This window comes from Leopardus geoffroyi, chromosome D2 (genome assembly GCF_018350155.1).
Source record: "Leopardus geoffroyi isolate Oge1 chromosome D2, O.geoffroyi_Oge1_pat1.0, whole genome shotgun sequence".
NCBI classification, from domain to species: domain Eukaryota; kingdom Metazoa; phylum Chordata; class Mammalia; order Carnivora; family Felidae; genus Leopardus; species Leopardus geoffroyi.
In genome coordinates, this window is record NC_059334.1 from 57,948,505 (window position 1) to 57,969,216 (window position 20,712).

General features: G+C 39.9%; 1 protein-coding gene across 2 annotated transcripts in view; it reads right to left on the bottom strand.

The window, feature by feature from the left end:
- The window catches only part of HPSE2 (heparanase 2 (inactive)), a 671,933-nt gene that overhangs the window by 32,582 nt on the left and 618,639 nt on the right, over positions 1 to 20,712 (bottom strand). The window lies entirely within an intron of this gene.

Here is a 20,712-nt window from a genome sequence, read left to right on the forward strand (position 1 = left end):
TCCTGAGTAAACATACCAATACCAGAAACCACTTCTTACCAGGGGTACAGTGAACCACAACTAATGAGACCCTAATCCTGTAAGCATGTCAACCCAATGAAGTGCTCACCTTGGGTTGATAATGAAATGGGCATTGTCTCAAGTGGCCTTTTCAAATGACCAAATGGGGTAAGTGGGGTGGACTCAGAACAGCCTACAAAACAAATGAATCAAAGTTTTTCACATATGAAATAATAACCTGGTATGGCCTTCCATTTTTAGCCTTCTTTTCCTATGACTTTACTTTCATAATGGTCTATGACCTGTATTTAACTGTAGAATAGAAGATTTCCAATCTTTAGAATTGTCATCAATATGAGAATCCAAAATGTCATCCTCCAAATATTGTCACTAAAGGCGATTAGTGTGGTGAGGGGAGATGAAGGTCCTCCAGGCAAAAGACCAGGGTTCTGGATTCCAGCGTCAGAAACACCAACAGAAGAATGTTTGCAAACCATGGTGCTAATCCTTGGTCATTCTCAATAGTTCTAAAATAAAAAGAATAATTCTAAGATAAAAGAATGTGATGCTTTTAACCATCCCAGCATCCATTTGTAACTGATTAATAAATACTCAATCTGTGGCCCACACATATATTTGAACTTACAAATGCCTATTCACTGCTGCCTTAATTTCTATGGCATTTGCTATTATCATATTTTGTTTTTACTCGATACAAGATATATTTTGTATTTTGTACTTGTTTTGTATTTGCTCTTATATCCAATTATGGGGCAATGACTTCAGTGTTCATAACTCGTCATGTAAAAAAGGGGTTCCTAATTTGTTTAGGGGCTTCCTCGCCGCTCTCTCCCCCTCCCAGTTCTGGAATTCCATAATCATGCCATTCAGTGCATTCACGCTACTCAAGGCCTTAAAGACATCACGCGTCTTTTCTCAGCCTTCATCTTTCCAGGCAGAAACCTTTTAATGATCTTCTCTTTTTTTCCCCCTCTAGTGTGGTCATCTATAATGTCAGCTGCCTAAAAATGTCTGTTGAAGTGCATAAAAAAGGATAAAGTCTCAAAGCCCCTTTGCCACCAGAATAGCTCTAAATTTGCCCTGAGTAGTGAGCTCTAAGCCTTGTCCAACCATCTACCTTAATTCATACTAAGTGTCCTCAGAATGGCTGTTAATTATGGCATCTTAATATTTAAAATGCCAAGTATTTTATCATTGTCAATCACATAAATGAAAAAAATCGCGGTTCAATCTCCTCCTATTTGACTATAATTTCTGTATTTTTGATTTGAAGTAAACTTCATGAAGTGATAGTCACCCAATTTCCAATGGGATATCCACTTTTTTCACATTGATTTATAATATATCTTTTAATACTATTAGTAAGAATCTTTGAAATGTATATGGAACGAATATTCCACCCAAATTTGTAGTTTACTTTTTATCACTTTTTATGATTTTTTTTGACATGGCCAATTTAAAAAAAAATTATAGGAAAATATATCAATCTTTTGATTTCTTTCACTTCTTTTATTTTTAGAAAGCCCTTCCTCACACAAGGATCAGATCAATCTTCACTGATATTTCTTCTAGTTCTTTTTATAATTATTTAAAAATTTAACCTCTTAATTCATTGAAAAATATTTTGCTGTATGGTACTAATTATTTTCTAAATTAGTCTACAACTAGTTGTAGCGTCATAAAGTTGATAACCTATTCCTAAACCCATCTTTCTCACATACCAACTTTTATATATATGTAAAAATATATAAATATATAATATATGCATTATAATTTGTAATATAATATATTATCCATTTTACATCATTTTCATTATTATAGTTTACATTTCAGTATCTAGAGTTTCAAGTTCATTTCATTCATAATTTTTCTTTCTTCATTCAAACTTTTTTTAATTAGTCATATCCACTTATTTTTCCAAATAAACTTTGAAATCATTTTTTGTAGCATTTGTTGTTACAGAGAAATTTGAGGCTAGTGTGAATTTTATTCTATGTTTATCTAGCCAGTTTATTTTCTTTCTTTTATATTCTGCCAGGGTGCTTATAGAAGTCATGTTTTATTCTTGATATCTGAACGTTTACCAGGAATATGTCAATATGGATTTCCGCATTAATTTGCTGATATTTGGGGAGTACTATTGTTCAGGAAGACTAAGGCCTTTTTTTAACCTGTAAGAATTTTCTTTAAGTATAGCTTTGAATTCTTTTTCTCTCTGTTTGTTCCAATCTTTGATTTAGGAATCTGTTAGCCCTCCATCCTCAGTCCTGCACTTCTATCATCTCCTTTCTCACTGTTTTTCATTTTTGCTTTCACTCTGCAAGAGGACATCTCAGGTTTGTCTTCTACATTTTCCCCAGGATCATTTCTGTCATCTGCTAAGTGCAATGAGTATTTTAATTGTTATTACAATTTTACTTTCCTTGTAATCTTGTCTCATTTAGCTTACCTGACTGGCACTCATTTAAAAAATTTTTCCCATGTGATGCGTGCTATGTGTATGTTTTCCATCAATTCATCAAATCGTTTCCAACAATTTTTCATGTACATAAAACTTACATGAGAGTTCAGAAGCATATGAGAACCCACCACCCACCTGAAAAACTACCATAATACCCACATGATGGTATCTAGTTATGTGATTCTTCCCTTTTCCGTTTTTGTGTTTTTCATTCTCTTGCTTCATATTTTAATTTTATCCATATAATTGCTCCAAAGCAATATATTATTTAATTTATTAGCTTTATAAAAGTGGTATCATGCTGTATATAATTCTGTGTGACATACTTTTTCACTTAACATTATGCTTCTAAGATTTATCCAGGTTGTTATATGTTCATTTTCAATATTTGTTCATTTTCAATATTGTATGATACCTTACTGTGTGAACATACTACAGTTTATTTATCCATTCTTCTGCTGATGGATATTTGGGTTGTGTCCAGATTTTTGCTGTTATGAACATCGTGGCTTTGAATATTCTTATTCCTGTTTCCCAAGACATAAGAGAAGCAATCTGGAGCAGTATTGTTCCAATCGTGATTGGAAACCAGCAGCAGACCCAGCACCCAGGCGCTTCTCAGAAATACACATTCACAGGCTCTATCCCAGACCTACTGAATCAGAGTCTCCAGGGGTGGGGCCCCCAAACTGTGGGGCTCTGCAGGTGATTCTGATATTTATTAAAGTGAGAGAAGCATTGTTCTAGAGTACAGACCTAAGAATGGAATTGCTGTGTCATACACAAGTACACAAATATTCAACTTTACAGGCTAATTGCCAAACTGCTTTACAAAATGACTTCAATTATTCCAACTTACACTTCATCCAGCAGTGTCTGTAGGAGTTCCCCTTGACCCATATCCTTGCCAACACCTGTTATTTTCTGACTTAATTTTTGCACAAAAATCTAGTTCTTTTTGTGTGTTGTTTAAGAAGTCCTTCCTCATGTCTGGTTCATAGATATTTTATATTTTCTTTTATAACTTTTGAAGGTTTTTTTCTTAATCATTAAATATTTAATCAATCTGGAATTGATCTATGGGTATGGTGTGTTAGGTAGGTATCTAATTTCATATTTTTCCATGTGGGTAGTCAGTTATATCAGCATCATTTATTTATTTATTTATTTATTTATTTATTTTTTAATTTTTTTTTTTAACGTTTATTTATTTTTGGGACAGAGAGAGACAGAGCATGAACGGGGGAGGGACAGAGAGAGAGTGGGAGACACAGAATCGGAAACAGGCTCCAGGCTCTGAGCCATCAGCCCAGAGCCTGACGCGGGGCTCGAACTCACGGACCGCGAGATCGTGACCTGGCTGAAGTCGGTCGCTTAACCGACTGCGCCACCCAGGCGCCCCTCAGCATCATTTATTAAATTGTGTCTTCTTTCTTTCATGATGTGCAATGTCCTCTGTGTTATATATCAAACTTCCATATATTCATGGGTTTGTTTTGGGGCTTTCAATTCCATCCCTCTTTTCTGTCCTGTATCACTGCCACACTGTTTTAATTGCCATTGTTTGATATATGTCTTGAAATCTGGTAGAGCAACCCCTCCTATCTTACTCTTCAGGAATGGTTTTGCTAATCTTGGGCCTTTGCTCAGCCACAGACATTTCAGAATCAGATTGTTAAATATCTAAACAAAATCTGCTGGGACTTTGGAATTTCATTGAATTTACAGCTCAAATGAGAAGAGTTTACATTTTTATCATATTAAATCTTCTTATCCATAAATACAAAAGGCAGCGAAACATAAACTCCTTCTAGTTATGGAATTTTTTTTCTTTCTTTGTTTCTTTTTTGTTTCGTTCTTTCTTTCAAAGTTCACAGTCATGTAATTTTTTTTTTCTATTAAGAAAGTGTCTTAGATCTTCCACAATGAAAACAAATCTTGAAAGGAGAAGAAAACATGGAAATGTTTTCAGTTCAGAGACTGAAATCAGGAAACATTTTATTTTTAGGAGTTTTCTGTTAACCATTTTGTAGTAAGCATAGCAATAAGGAGAATCTGGTGTTAAGCCCCAAACTTGCCCTGTTGGCAAATTCACTGATTTTCCATTTCTAGAGAAAGCACTTTCAAAGGGCTTCTATATTCCTTTTCTCCCTTTTTTTTCTCTGCTTTTGGTATTCTATGAAAACTATTTGCGATGATCTCTTCATTTCCATTTCCAAAACTGTACATGGGTAGACAAAAGCCTTCATTTCCCCACCTCCCATCCCACCCCACCCAGCCCCCAGAATTCAAGGATAGTGTGCTCGGGTAAAGCATGTGATCTAGGCAATAGCTGTGTGTTTCTCAGATGCTGGAGGCAAATGTCTGCTTTTTTTTTTTTTTTTAAACCTCTTTACATTTAGCTCATACATATATTTTAAGCGCACACACATTTGTAATAACATTGTGTATATAGGTGTATAAGCAATAGATTGATAAACATGAAACTTAGGATAATGGTCATGTCGGGTGGGGCAGGAGGAATCAGAGGAATGGCATAATGGGAGAATGCAGAGGCTGATAGTAGTGTCTTAGCATGAGACTGGGTGGTGGAATCAAGGTGCTGATTATATTGTTTTGCTTTAAAAGTAACGTAGGACTGATCATCTTTTAAAAGTGCCAAGTAAGATATTAAAGAGATAATACAGGAACATTATGGATGCATTTGCTTACCAGAGCTCCCTTCTGAAGGTGACCTTGTTAATCCACCCATAGGCTGGCATCTCTTTGAATTGTCTTGCCCATAGAGAGATGGCTTCATGGTGATAGTGTTCCTAGTCCACCACCTCTTCCCTCAGGGTAATGGAGGTTTGCGTTGGTGCCAGTTGATGGCAGGTTAAAAGCCAAGATGAACGTGAAAATTTACCCTTTACTTAGTTCCACGTGCCATTTTCAGACTCCTCTCTCACTTTGATCTTCTCTCACTTCCCTGTGTATCCTACCTCTTTTTAAAACTCCACCTTTCCTGTGTCTCTGTGTTTATGTCTCCCTCACGTACACCAGCTCTCAGCAGGATCAAACTGTATTTCCTACCTGCCTCCCTTCAATAGTCCCTCCCTCCTTCTCCTCTTTCTTTTATTTTACTATGAATATGTGCCGTTTACATAATCACAAATAAAACTAACCAAATGAAATGATTTCTGAATATCTCTTAAGGAAATGACATGAAAAGGCAGAAAAAATTACCTTTATGCATAGACAGGAAAAAATAAAGAATGCACATACATATCTAACAACAACAATAACAACAAAAAGACATTATATGAAAGAAAGGTGGAATATAAACATAACTTTTCAGACAATAAGTCATCAAGAAGAAAGACTAATATAATTTTTTATGTCAATAATAAAAAAAACATCCAAAGCAAGGAGTGCATCGCAATTTTCATGAGACAAAGAGAGACACAGACAGACATTCTTTAAGTGTATCAGACATAAGAAGAGGTGGAAGAAAAATAGTGTCCATTTATTAGCTGGAGAGGGAAAACTAATAACAGGTGACACTAAAAAGACAGAGGTTTTAAATCTTTTCTTTTTCTTTACTATTTGTCAAAAAGTCAATTGTTGTCTGAAAGCCAGACAATGCAGTATATGGAGTGAGTTGAACCAAAACAAATGGGAAAAGAGAAACAAACTGACAGTATTTTGCAGAATTTACTGGATTAATCACTGAACTGTGTGTTCTCTGAGGTCTAAGACTACTTACCCTTTCCTTGCAGGAGGTGCTACAATAAAATTATGGAATGTGCACTATGTTTAAGACTCCATGCCAGGCGTTAGTGGCATGGAGATATACAGTAGTGAATAAGACAAACACAGTTCTTGCTATTATGAAGCTTATATCTAGCAAGAAGAAGTCCTTAAGCCAATGAGTTAGGCAATTAATTAATTTCAATAGTGCTAATGGTAGTGGAGGAATCTATGAGCCTAATAGAACTTGTGACGCCCTGGTGGGGTGGTGAGGAAAGAAGTCTCTCATGGAGTGAGAGACTTCATTTAAGATTTGAGGGAAAGAGGGGAGGGGCTTGAAAGTGTTTTGGTCAAGAGAAAGAGGTTATGCAAAGTCTCTGAGATGGGGAGGGGTTTGGAATGTTTGAGAATCAGAAAGCAAACCAATTCAGCTTGGAGCTCAGCACTGACTACAAGATGAGGACGGCAGAGCCAGTTCTTGTAGATCTCAGGATTCTAGATTTTGTCTTAAAATCAATGGGAAACCATTGTAGAACTTTAACAGAAAAAGTGACATTATTCAATTTACATTTAGCAAGTTGACCCTCACAGCTGTGCAGAAAATGGATTGTAGAAAACCATTTAGGAGGTTAGTTTAGAAGAAAAATGATCATTTGATTAAGGTGAGGAAGTTAGAAAGAAGAAGAGGGATTTGAGAAATATTTAAGAGATGAAATCGATTGTGTGTGGTGATTGATTGGATACAGAGAATGAGCATGAAACTGGATTTGGAGCTTTTTAAATGCTCAGATCCTTAATTCCAGAGGATGGGATGGCTATGGCAGGACAACAAGAGCAGTGCATCCCTTCTACCCTCACCCCACCTCCTCCTAACCCAAACCCAGCGCGCAAAAGCTTAGTGACATTGAGTTCTGCCAGGGATACACCAAAGAATATACCTGAAAGAAAATCAAACAGAGCGATAGTGATACCTAACAAATGTGCACTGGTTAAATATTTCCTAATGCATCCCTAAAATTTAGTTCTGAAGTTTCTTTTTATCACTTTTAATGCATACAAGTCCAATGCACATTTTTGAAATGTTCTGTTTTTTTCACTTACTTTACTCACTATTTCTCACATTTACTATTTCCACTAACCTAAAGCTGGGTAAGGGGACCTTTGCTTTAGAAAGCCAAGGTCTGGTCCTCCTTCAGCAGTACCCTTCTCCATGGGGCAAGAAGTCCACAGAGCCAAGGGCCCATGCCTCTTTCTAAACCACATTCTGAGCCCCTGTGACCCTAGAATTCTCTGCTCAGATAGTCCCTAGCTTGTAGTCAGGACTTGCATTGACCTCAGCCAGGAGACTGGCTTCCTAAGAGTGGACTGTAGTTGGGAAGCATGCACCCTAGCCTGAAAAGGAGGTAAGGGGCAGCTGGTTATGGAGGTCTGATTGGGTCTTGGGCTTGTAGACTGGGTTATTTACACTGCATGACCATGACACCTTTGATGATACACTAGGGGTGGGAAGGGGGTGCTGGGTTGTGGCCCTAGGTGCTGACCAATCAAGTGAGAGCTAAGAATACATTCTTTACTTCTACAAGCATTTTCTGAGCACATATTAGTGGCATGCAAAGTATTCTGTTGAGTCTGGGTGATACAAAGATGAACAAGACATCTTCCCATCCTCAAGGAACTTAGTGGTCAAGATACATATAAACAATTCTTTGTAAAATGAGGCTGACTAAAGTAAACTTTACATGAGCAGAAACCACTGTAATACTTTGGGAGTTCAGAAGAGGAAATAATTATTTACAACCAGGAGATTCAGGGAAAGCTTCACAGAGAAACAAAAGTGGTGAAATAATTTGCTTAGAGTTGAAAGATACATATTCAAATCCTGGACAGTAATTTATTATCTCTAAACCTCAATTTCCTTGTAGGGGTTTAATGAGATAATATATCTGGCAACATCTGTCATAGTGCCTGGTAAATGAAGTATTTAATACATGTTGCTTTTTCTTCTCTTTATTCCTTGAAAGATTTTTTTTCTAGCCTCCTGAAAATAGTTATATTCCAGTAGGTACATAGTTATATTGCAAGTTGCCCAGAAAACATAAACAAAACTTGTATGTATGTGGGGGGAGGGGTTGGCTGTGTGTATTTGAGGGGGTGTGAGCATGTGTGTGTATGCACGTGTGCGTGTGCTGGGAGATTAAAGAAGGTTGGAAGGAACCTCATTCAGATCAAGGCTTACCTTTGCATCCCCAGTGCTAGTGAACATAGATATTGGTACTCAATAAATGTTTGATTGAATGAATGATCAAATTAAAGTTCACTTCCTGAAGCTGATGTGGGGGACTTCCAAGGCAGAATGGGAATGAAATGATAACTTTGCAAGGTTCAAAGGCCATGGATTTCCTGGGCACTGACAGGCCATGCTGCAGCTGCCTAAACTTGTTTAATCTCAGTATTTTCTTCTTGTGGGAGGTATATATGCCCTGAAGTGTGACAAAAAATGACAAATATTTTTCCTTCATGGAACCTCTTGTCTGACTTCCAAAGTCACAAAAACCTAGTTAAGTCCTAGTGGGCACAAATGCTATACCAATAGCCACCTTCATCTAGATATCTGACCTTAGAGAGCCATGAAGAAATGAAGTGGAACATCACCGTGGATGTTTGCATTAGACATGGCGGCATGCCAGAGCTCACATGTAAGGGAAAGAACCCTGCTGCTCCAACTTCCTCCACAGAGAGGGAGCTGCAGGGAAGATCCAGAAAGTTTCCATGTGACTAAAGCATCTTTGGAAATACTAAAAGCTACAATTTTCCCTGATGCTCTCCCTAGAGGGAATGAAATCCCCTCCAATCAATTTTTTTACCACCTTACTCACAACTATCAAATGGCTAGAGACCAGTGGCTAAAACTGTGATTTTAACTTGAATTGGCCCCTTACCACCCTGCGTTTATCTACCTGGCCCTTTGTGCTCAAGGACATTGATGTTTTTCTACCTCCCACCTCAGACAGGGCCTTCCGGTTTCTCTAATTACCTCCCAACCCCATCCCACACACCCCTCCCCAGCATGGGCGATCACTAGCTCACACACATACACTTTGTTATCTCGTAACTCAGATGTTAGCTTTAGGGTCACTTTCCCAGGGAAGACTTCCTGGACCACCCCCATCCCCTGCCTAGGCTGAGCCACATTTCTGTGTTGTATGTTCTCATAGAACCACAGAAATAGTTTCTCTTAGGACACCTGATTCAGTTTGTATTTACACATTTATGGATGGGATTTTCTGATTCATATGTCTCTTCTCTTCTAGACTATGACTTCCATGATGGTGGGACTGTGTTTTCTTACAGTTGTGTCCCCAAGCCTAACACAGCACCTAGAACATAAAAATGCTCAATGAAGAGGTAGAACTAGAAGGGCCTAGAAGTACCCCTCTTCCCCTGGGTCTGGCTCCTTGCCCCTTGCTCCTCTTACTCAGTCTTACCTACAGCCGGACTTTAATCTACTTTGAAACAAATTACAGAGTTTGTCTGTACTCAGCCCTATCAATCCTAGACCTAAGCGAGGGTGGGAGGAAGCACTGGCTGAGCTGGGGCTCTGCGGTGCAGTCAGTGGCAGCAGGGAGGAACTTCTAGCCCATTACAATGGGTATGATGCCCAAACTAGAGAAGTGGGTGGAATCGAGACCCAGGAAACCTTCAAACCAGAAATGCAGCCCAGATGGTCATCACTCAAGGGGCACCAGAAGTACTGGGGTATGAAATCAGAATTCTAGGAATATTTCAGGTGCAATTAATCATAAGCTTGCACAAAGAATTATAAAGGTCTGTATTGAATCTGCTCACTGAGATAAGTAGGTGATGTTGTCTGGCTTCAGAATGCCAGGGGAAGAACTGAGAAGTTTGCTGTAAAAAGAAGCCAAATTATATGCTTTCAGTGAGAGTTATTTTTGGCAAAATATGCATTTAAACTGTTCTTATTTCAACAACTTTGATAGTCAGATCATGAAAGTCCAGCATGTCATTGAAACATTTCCTAGTGTTTAATATTAAACATGAATTGCCAAATGGTGCGGCCACTGTGGAAAGCAGTTGGGCAGTTCCTCAAAAGCTTAAAAGTTAAACATAGAATTACCTCAACACAGCAATTTTATTCCTAGGTATACACCCCCAAGGAACTGAAATCAAGGACTTGGATAGATACTTGTAAGTGAAAGTTCATTATAGCATTGTTCACAATAGCCAAAAGGTGAAAACAACCCAAGCGTCCATTCACAGATGAATTAAATGTGATATATCCACACAATGGAATCTTATTCAGTCATAAAAAGGAATGAAGTTCTGACACATGCCACAACGTGGATGTACCTTGGGAACACTGTGCTAAGTGAAGCAAGCCAGACACAAAGGACAAATATTGTATGATCCCACTTACATGAATATCTCGAGTAAATAAATTCAGAGATACAGAAAGTAGAATAGAGGTTACCAGAGGCTGGTGGAGGAGGTGAGAATGGGGAGTTAATGCTTAATGGGTACAGATTTCTATTCAGAGTGATGAAAATTTTGTGGAAATAGCAGAGATGGTGGCACAATATTGTGAATTGACAATGAACTACATACTTAAAAATGGTTAAATTAGCAAATTTTATGTTCTCTATATTTTACCAGAATAAAAAAAAAATTAATTGCCAGAAATAACCTTTCTTGAGAATACGCAGTAATGTACATCCGAGTCTCAAATTGCTGCATACCCTTTGACCCAACAATTCCACTTTTCCCAAAGAAATAATCATAATATGTGCAAAGATTTGTCTGTAAGATGGTTGCAGTAGCCATTGTTGGTTTTGTGCCCTAAATTCCTCCCCCTTCTGATTACAGCATCTGGATTTCTACTGGGAAATGATTCGGCCATAATTGTTTCTCCTTGAGGAAACTAAGTGATCTTATTACGCCAGTTGGACTTTCTCTCCAGGGAAGTCTGGCAACTGAATGGTATGGCCAAACATGCCGTTTATTCTATGGAGTGTCATTTGTGCTGCCACCTGGGTTCCATGTTGTCCTGGATTCCATCCCTTCTAAGCTGTGTGCTTCAGCTTTTCATCTACCCCATTTCTTCTCTGCTTAAGTTCCCTAGATTTCTTCCTTCCCTCTTTTTCCTATGGCCAAAGAATCTTAACTGGTTCAATGATCATCACAGCATTATGTTTAATGGGGAAGAAAAGCTGAAAACAATTAAAAGTTCAATAAATAAATTACTGAAAAAAAATTATAATAGATCGAACTATGGATATTTTGCGGTCCCTAAAAATTATATTTTAGAAGAATAATTAATGATGTCAAAAGATGTTCATTATAGTGTATAGAAAAAGAGCAGTCTCAACACTTCCACACAACATCCCATGTTCATCACCATCACCTTAATCCCCATCACCTTTTCAACCCATCCCCCTACCTCTGGTAACCATCAGTTTGTTCTCTATGGTTGAGAGTCTGTTTCTTGGTTTTTCATCTTTTCCCTCCTCCATGTTTGTTTTGTTTCTTAAATTCCACATATGAGTGAAATTATATGGTATTTGTCTTTCTCTGATTGACTTATTTCACTTAGCATAATACTGTCTAGCTCCATCCATGCCATTGCAAAAGGCAAGATTTCATTCTTTTTTATGGCTGAATAATATTCATGTGTGTGTGTGTGTGTGTGTGCGCGTGTGTGTGCATGTGCACATGTGTGTACACTCTACATTTTCTTTATCCATTCATCAGTTGATGGACATTTGGGCTCTTTCAATAATTTGGCTAATGTTGGTAATACTGTTATAAACATCAGGGTGAATGTATCCCTTCAAACTGGTATTTTTCTATCCTTTGGGTAAATACCCAGTAGTGTAATTGCTGGATCATGGGTAGTTCTATTTTTAACTTTCTGAGGAACCTTCATACTGTTTTCCAGAGCGACTGCACCAGTTTGTATTCCCATCAACAGTGTAAGAAGGTTCCCCTTTCTCCACATCCTTGTCAACACCTGTTGTTTCCTATGTTGTTAATTTGAGCCATTCTGACTGGTGTGAGTGGTAATATATCTCACTGTAGTTTTTTTGTTTGTTTTGTTTTTGTTTTAGAGACAGAGAGAGCATGCAAGCGGGGGAAGAGGGGACAGGAGAGAGAGAATCCCAAGCAGGATCTATGCTGTCATCACAGAGCCCAATGCAGGGCTCAATCCCACAAACCATGAGATCATGACCTGAGCCAAAATTAAGGGTTGGATGCTTAACCGACTGAGATACCTAGGCACCCCTCTCACTGTAGTTTTGATGGTATTGGTATTCCCCTGATGATGAGTGATGTTGAACATCTTTTCATGTGTCTGTTGGCCATCTGGATGTATGTAAGTGTTGAATCACTAAACTTTACACCTGAAACTAATATTATACTGTATGTTAACCAACTGGAATTTAAATAAAAACTTGAAAAAAAAGAGCAGACACTAACATAGGGCAATCCCATTTTTGGGGGGAATTGTCTCTGTGGAGTTAAACTTGAAGGATATACACCTAAATGAAAACAAAACCTATCTCTGAGTAATGCTATCTTCTTTCATCCAATTCCTTGAAAGGTCCACTCTCCTACACCTCTGGGCCTTTAGAAGCACTGTTCACTGGAGTACTCCTTCCTCTTAGGCCCTGCTTGGCTAACCCTTTCACATTCTTTGGGTTTTTGTCTAAACTTCCTCTTAGAAGCCTCTCTGAAACCCCGAGTCCAGGTTAGTTTTTCTCTTTTATGTGATCCTGTGAACGCTGCAGTTCCTCTTTATAGCAGTTTTCCCAATGTATGCTAATTGCCTAATGACTTGTATGTATTGTCCACTGGACCCTTTGGTGAGATCAGGGTTCATGTTTTTCACCACAAGGTCCATGATTTCTTGAGTGCTTACTATGTGTCTCACATGTAGTATCTCACTGAATTTGCCAATGAATCCTCTGAGGAAGCACTATTATTTTTCCTTTTCACAGGTGAGGGTCTGAGGCTTAGAGATATACAGCAGTGCACCTAAGGGTTGGAGCGGTAGCTTCAGCACTAGCACGGTGTCTGGGTGTTTAGTAAGTGCTTCATAAATATTTGTTGAATGAATGAATGAATGAATGTACTAAAATTATGTGGGTAGAACTCACTACTGCAGCTCTCTGAATCTATAATTTAAAAATGTTATTATAATTAAAAGTGCCAGCCTGATCAAACGGGTAAGTTGTCAGTGTGCAGCCAAAGGGGGAAAGCATCTTATCTTACTGATTAGTGAATTCACGGTGAAGCGTCCTTAAAAATTCAGAGCCATTGCTGCATGGAGATAAAAATCAGTCCCATCTTTTCTCCTCCTCTGAAAGCTTCGATGAGAATTAGTGAACAGCAGCCACGCTTCACTGGCTAAATTAGGTGCAGGGCAAGGCAAGAAGTAAACACACTCCTCCTCACCTGAAGTGCCCACCAAGATGCCCTGTGCTCCTCTTGCTGCACTTAGAAGCTCAGAGCAGAGCTTGAACCCAGATGTGAAGGGCATTTTCCAGACCTCCTCACGGTGAGAAAAGGTCTGGAATATGAAGAACTAAGCTGGGACAAATTTTATAATCAATTGAGCACTGCATGAAGAGGAAAGGAGCAGGCTGTCAAAAATCTCAATTTAGGAGAGGGAGGAGGGAAGATGGCGGCGTAGGAGGACGCTGGGTTCACCGCGCGTCCTGCTGATCACTTAGATTCCACCTACACCTGCCTAAATAACCCAGAAAACCGCCAGAGGATTAGCAGAACGGAGTCGCCGGAGCCAAGCGCAGACGAGAGGCCCACGGAAGAGGGTAGGAAGGGCGGCAAGGCGGTGCATGCTCCACGGACTGGCGGGAGGGAGCCGGGGCGGAGGGGCGGCTCGCCGGCCAAGCAGAGCCCCGGAGTCTGGCTTGCAAAAGCGGAGGGGCCTGACGGACTGTGTTCCGACAGCAAGCGCGACTTAGCGTCTGGGAGGTCATAAGTTAACAGCTCTGCTCCGAAAGCGGGAAGGCTGGAGGACAAAGGGAGGGAGAGCTGCTGAGCCCCCGGATGACAGAGCTCAGTTTGGTGGGGAACAAAGGCGCTCGCCAGCGCCATCTCCCCCGCCCATCCCCCAGCCAAAATCCCAAAGAGAACCAGTTCCTGCCAGGGAACTTCCTCGCTCCGCGCAAACACCCAACTCTGTGCTTCTGCGGAGGAGCCAAACCTCCGGCAGCGGATCTGACTCCCTCCCGCTGCCACAGGGCCCCTCCTGAAGTGGATCACCTAAGGAGAAGCGAGCTAAGCCTGCCCCTCCTGCCCCTGTGCACCTTGCCTACCCACCCCAGCTAATACGCCAGATCCCCAGCATCACAAGCCTGGCAGTGTGCAAGTAGCCCAGACGGGCCACGCCACCCCACAGTGAATCCCGCCCCTAGGAGAGAGGAAGAGAAGGCACACACCAGTCTGACTGTGGCCCCAGCGGTGGGCCGGGGGCACATCAGGTCTGACTGCGACTCCGCCCACCAACTCCAGTTATACACCACAGCACAGGGGAAGTGCCCTGCAGGTCCTCACCACGCCAGGGACTATCCAAAATGACCAAGCGGAAGAATTCCCCTCAGAAGAATCTCCAGGAAATAACAACAGCTAATGAGCTGATCAAAAAGGATTTAAATAATATAACAGAAAGTGAATTTAGAATAATAGTCATAAAATTAATCGCCGGGCTTGAAAACAGTATAGAGGACAGCAGAGAATCTCTTGCTACAGAGATCAAGGGACTAAGGAACAGTCACGAGGAACTGAAAAACGCTTTAAATGAAATGCAAAACAAAATGGAAACCACCACGGCTCGGATTGAAGAGGCAGAGGAGAGAATAGGTGAACTAGAAGATAAAGTTATGGAAAAAGAGGAAGCTGAGAAAAAGAGAGATAAAAAAATCCAGGAGTATGAGGGGAAAATTAGAGAACTAAGTGATACGCTAAAAAGAAATAATATACGCATAATTGGTATCCCAGAGGAGGAAGAGAGAGGGAAAGGTGCTGAAGGGGTACTTGAAGAAATAATAGCTGAGAACTTCCCTGAACTGGGGAAGGAAAAAGGCATTGAAATCCAAGAGGCACAGAGAACTCCCTTCAGACGTAACTTGAATCGATCTTCTGCACGACATATCATAGTGAAACTGGCAAAATACAAGGATAAAGAGAAAATTCTGAAAGCAGCAAGGGGTAAACGTGCCCTCACATATAAAGGGAGACCTATAAGACTCGTGACTGATCTCTCTTTTGAAACTTGGCAGGCCAGAAAGAATTGGCACGAGATTTTCAGTGTGCTAGACAGAAAAAATATGCAGCCGAGAATCCTTTATCCAGCAAGTCTGTCATTTAGAATAGAAGGAGAGATAAAGGTCTTCCCAAACAAACAAAAACTGAAGGAATTTGTCACCACTAAACCAGCCCTACAAGAGATCCTAAGAGGGACCCTGTGAGACAAAGTACCAGAGACATCACTACAAGCATAAAACATACAGACATCACAATGACTCTAAACCCGTATCTTTCTATAATAACACTGAATGTAAATGGATTAAATGCGCCAACCAAAAGACATAGGGTATCAGAATGGATAAAAAAACAAGACCCATCTATTTGCTGTCTACAAGAGACTCATTTTAGACCTGAGGACACCTTTAGATTGAGAGTGAGGGGATGGAGAACTATTTATCATGCTACTGGAAGCCAAAAGAAAGCTGGAGTAGCCATACTTATATCAGACAAACTAGACTTTAAATTAAAGGCTGTAACAAGAGATGAAGAAGGACATTATATAATAGTTACAGGGTCTATCCATCAGGAAGAGCTAACAATTATAAATGTCTATGCGCCGAATACCGGAGCCCCCAAGTATATAAAACAACTACTCATAAACATAAGCAACCTTATTGATAAGAATGTGGTAATTGCAGGGGACTTTAACACCCCACTTACAGAAATGGATAGATCATCTAGACACACGGTCAATAAAGAAACAAGGGCCCTGAATGAGACATTGGATCAGATGGACTTGACAGATATATTTAGAACTCTGCATCCCAAAGCGACAGAATATACTTTCTTCTCGAGTGCACATGGAACATTCTCCAAGATAGATCATATACTGGGTCACAAAACTGCCCTTCATAAGTTTACCAGAATTGAAATTATACCATGCATACTTTCAGACCACAACGCTATGAAGCTTGAAATCAACCACAGGAAAAAGTCTGGAAAACCTCCAAAAGCATGGAGGTTAAAGAACACCCTACTAACGAATGAGTGGGTCAACCAGGCAATTAGAGAAGAAATTAAAAAATATATGGAAACAAACGAAAATGAAAATACAACAATCCAAACGCTTTGGGACGCAGCGAAGGAAGTCCTGAGAGGAAAATACATTGCAATCCAGGCCTATCTCAAGAAACAAGAAAAATCCCAAATACAAAATCTAACAGTACACCTAAAGGAAATAGAAGCAGAACAGCAAAGACACCGCAAACCCAGCAGAAGAAGAGAAATAATAAAGATCAGAGCAGAAATAAACAATATAGAGTCTAAAAAAACTGTAGAGCAGATCAACGAAACCAAGAGTTGGTTTTTTGAAAAAATAAACAAAATTGACAAACCTCTAGCCAGGCTTCTCAAAAAGAAAAGGGAGATGACCCAAATAGATAAAATCATGAATGAAAATGGAATGATTACAACCAATCCCTCAGAGATACAAACAATTCTCAGGGAATACTATGAAAACTTATATGCCAACAAATTGGACAACCTGGAAGAAATGGACAAATTCCTGAATGCCCACACTCTTCCAAAACTCAATCAGGAGGAAATAGAAAGCTTGAACAGACCCATAACCAGCGAAGAAATTGAATCGGCTATCAAAAATCTCCCAACAAATAAGAGTCCAGGCCCAGATGGCTTCCCAGGGGAGTTCTACCAGACGTTTAAAGCAGAGATAATACCTATCCTTCTCAAGCTATTCCAAGAAATAGAAAGGGAAGGAAAACTTCCAGACTCATTCTATGAAGCCAGTATTACTTTGATTCCTAAACCAGACAGAGACCCAGTAAAAAAAGAGAACTACCGGCCAATATCCCTGATGAATATGGATGCAAAAATTCTCAATAAGATACTAGCAAATCGAATTCAACGGCATATAAAAAGAATTATTCACCATGATCAAGTGGGATTCATTCCTGGGATGCAGGGCTGGTTCAACATTCGCAAATCAATCAACGTGATACATCACATTAACAAAAAAACAGAGAAGAACCATATGATCCTGTCAATCGATGCAGAAAAGGCCTTTGACAAAATCCAGCACCCTTTCTTAATAAAAACCCTTGAGAAAGTCGGGATAGAAGGAACATACTTAAAGATCATAAAAGCCATTTATGAAAAGCCCACAGCTAACATCATCCTCAACGGGGAAAAACTGAGAGCTTTTTCCCTGAGATCAGGAACACGACAGGGATGCCCACTCTCACCGCTGTTGTTTAACATAGTGCTGGAAGTTCTAGCATCAGCAATCAGACAACAAAAGGAAATCAAAGGCATCAAAATTGGCAAAGATGAAGTCAAGCTTTCGCTCTTTGCAGATGACATGATATTATACATGGAAAATCCGATAGACTCCACCAAAAGTCTGCTAGAATTGATACATGAATTCAGCAAAGTTGCAGGATACAAAATCAATGTCCAGAAATCAGTTGCATTCTTATACACTAACAATGAAGCAACAGAAAGACAAATAAAGAAACTGATCCCATTCACAATTGCACCAAGAAGCATAAAATACCTAGGAATAAATCTAACCAAAGATGTAAAGGATCTGTATGCTGAAAACTATAGAAAGCTTATGAAGGAAATTGAAGAAGATTTAAAGAAATGGAAAGACATTCCCTGCTCATGGATTGGAAAAATAAATATTGTCAAAATGTCAATACTACCCAAAGCTATCTACACATTCAATGCAATCCCAATCAAAATTGCACCAGCATTCTTCTCGAAAGTAGAACAAGCAATCCTAAAATTCATATGGAACCACAAAAGGCCCCGAATAGCCAAAGGAATTTTGAAGAAGAAGACCAAAGCAGGAGGCATCACAATCCCAGACTTTAGCCTCTACTACAAAGCTGTCATCATCAAGACAGCATGGTATTGGCACAAAAACAGACACATAGACCAATGGAATAGAATAGAAACCCCAGAACTAGACCCACAAACGTATGGCCAACTCATCTTTGACAAAGCAGGAAAGAACATCCAATGGAAAAAAGACAGTCTCTTTAACAAATGGTGCTGGGAGAACTGGACAGCAACATGCAGAAGGTTGAAACTAGACCACTTTCTCACACCATTCACAAAAATAAACTCAAAATGGATAAAGGACCTGAATGTGAGACAGGAAACCATCAAAACCTTAGAGGAGAAAGCAGGAAAAGACCTCTCTGACCTCAGCCGCAGTAATCTCTTACTCGACACATCACCAAAGGCAAGGGAATTAAAAGCAAAAGTGAATTACTGGGACCTTATGAAGATAAAAAGCTTCTGCACAGCAAAGGAAACAACCGACAAAACTAAAAGGCAACCAACGGAATGGGAAAAGATATTTGCAAATGACATATCGGACAAAGGGCTAGTATCCAAAATCTATAAAGAGCTCACCAAACTCCACACCCGAAAAACAAATAACCCAGTGAAGAAATGGGCAGAAAACATGAATAGACACTTCTCTAAAGAAGACATCCGGATGGCCAACAGGCACATGAAAAGATGTTCAGCGTCGCTCCTCATCAGGGAAATACAAATCAAAACCACACTCATGTATCACCTCACACCAGTCAGAGTGGCCAAAATGAACAAATCAGGAGACTCTAGATGCTGGAGAGGATGTGGAGAAACGGGAACCCTCTTGCACTGTTGGTGGGAATGCAAACTGGTGCAGCCGCTCTGGAAAGCAGTGTGGAGGTTCCTCAGAAAATTAAAAATAGACCTACCCTATGATCCAGCAATAGCACTGCTAGGAATTTATCCAAGGGATACAGGAGTACTGATGCATAGGGGCACTTGTACCCCAATGTTCATAGCAGCACTCTCAACAATAGCCAAATTATGGAAAGAGCCTAAATGTCCATCAACTGATGAATGGATAAAGAAATTGTGGTTTATATACACAATGGAATACTACGTGGCAATGAGAAAAAATGAAATATGGCCTTTTGTAGCAACGTGGATGGAACTGGAGAGTGTGATGCTAAGTGAAATAAGCCATACAGAGAAAGACAGATACCATATGGTTTCACTCTTATGTGGATCCTGAGAAACGTAACAGGAACCCATGGGGGAGGGGGAGGAAAAAAGAAAAAAAAAAAAAAAGAGGTTAGAGTGGGAGAGAGCCAAAGCATAAGAGACTGTTAAAAACTGAGAACAAACTGAGGGTTGATGGGGGTGGGAGGGAGGGGAGGGTGGGTGATGGGTATTGAGGAGGGCACCTTTTGGGATGAGCACTGGGTGTTTTATGGAAACCAATTTGACAATAAATTTCATATAATAAAAAAAAAAAAAAAAAAATCTCAATTTAGGTTGGGATCCAGCAAACAGAAAACTGATTAAGAACTCTCTCTGATTTTCAGTAGGATTTGTTAAATTTCACTGGGTTCTCCTTGATTTTCTGAGAGATTCTATGAAATATATATATATATATATATATATATATATATATATATACACATACATACATTTGACTCTACCTTTGGTTCCTGCTAATATTTGGTCTTTGACCCCAGTTCCTGACACAGAGCTTCTAAATCCCTTGTAATTTCTTGGGTGATAGGAGCATCTTTTGTTCTAATGAGGCTACTCTTATTGGGGTCCTGGGTGGGGGCTGGTCACTGGAAATACAAAGCTTGATTAGAAACTTGAAACTTTCCGCATCCCCTTTCCCATTCTCTAGAGAGGGGAGAGGGGCTGGAAATTGAATTAACAATTTATCATACCTATATGATATAGCCTCCATAAAAATCACCAAAGTACAGGGTTTGGAGAGCTTCTGGGTTGGTGAACACATCCATGTGCCAGGAGGGTGGTGTACCCCAGCTCTACAGGGACAGAATTCCTATGATCAGGACTCTTCTGAACCTCACCCTATGTATCTCTTCACCTGGCTGTTCATCTGTATCCTTTATCATATTCTTTATTACACAATAAACCGGTGAACCTAAGAGAGTGTTTCCGAGTTCTGTGAGCTGTTTTAGCAAACTGAGGAGACAGTCACGGGAACCCTGACTTATAGCAGGCTGCTGGTCAGAAGTACAAGGGACAACCTGGGATTTAAAACTGGCATCTGGGGGCGCCTGGGTGGCTCAGTCGGTTAAGCGTCCGACTTCGGCTCAGGTCATGATCTCGCGGTCCGTGAGTTCGAACCCCGCGTCAGGCTCTGT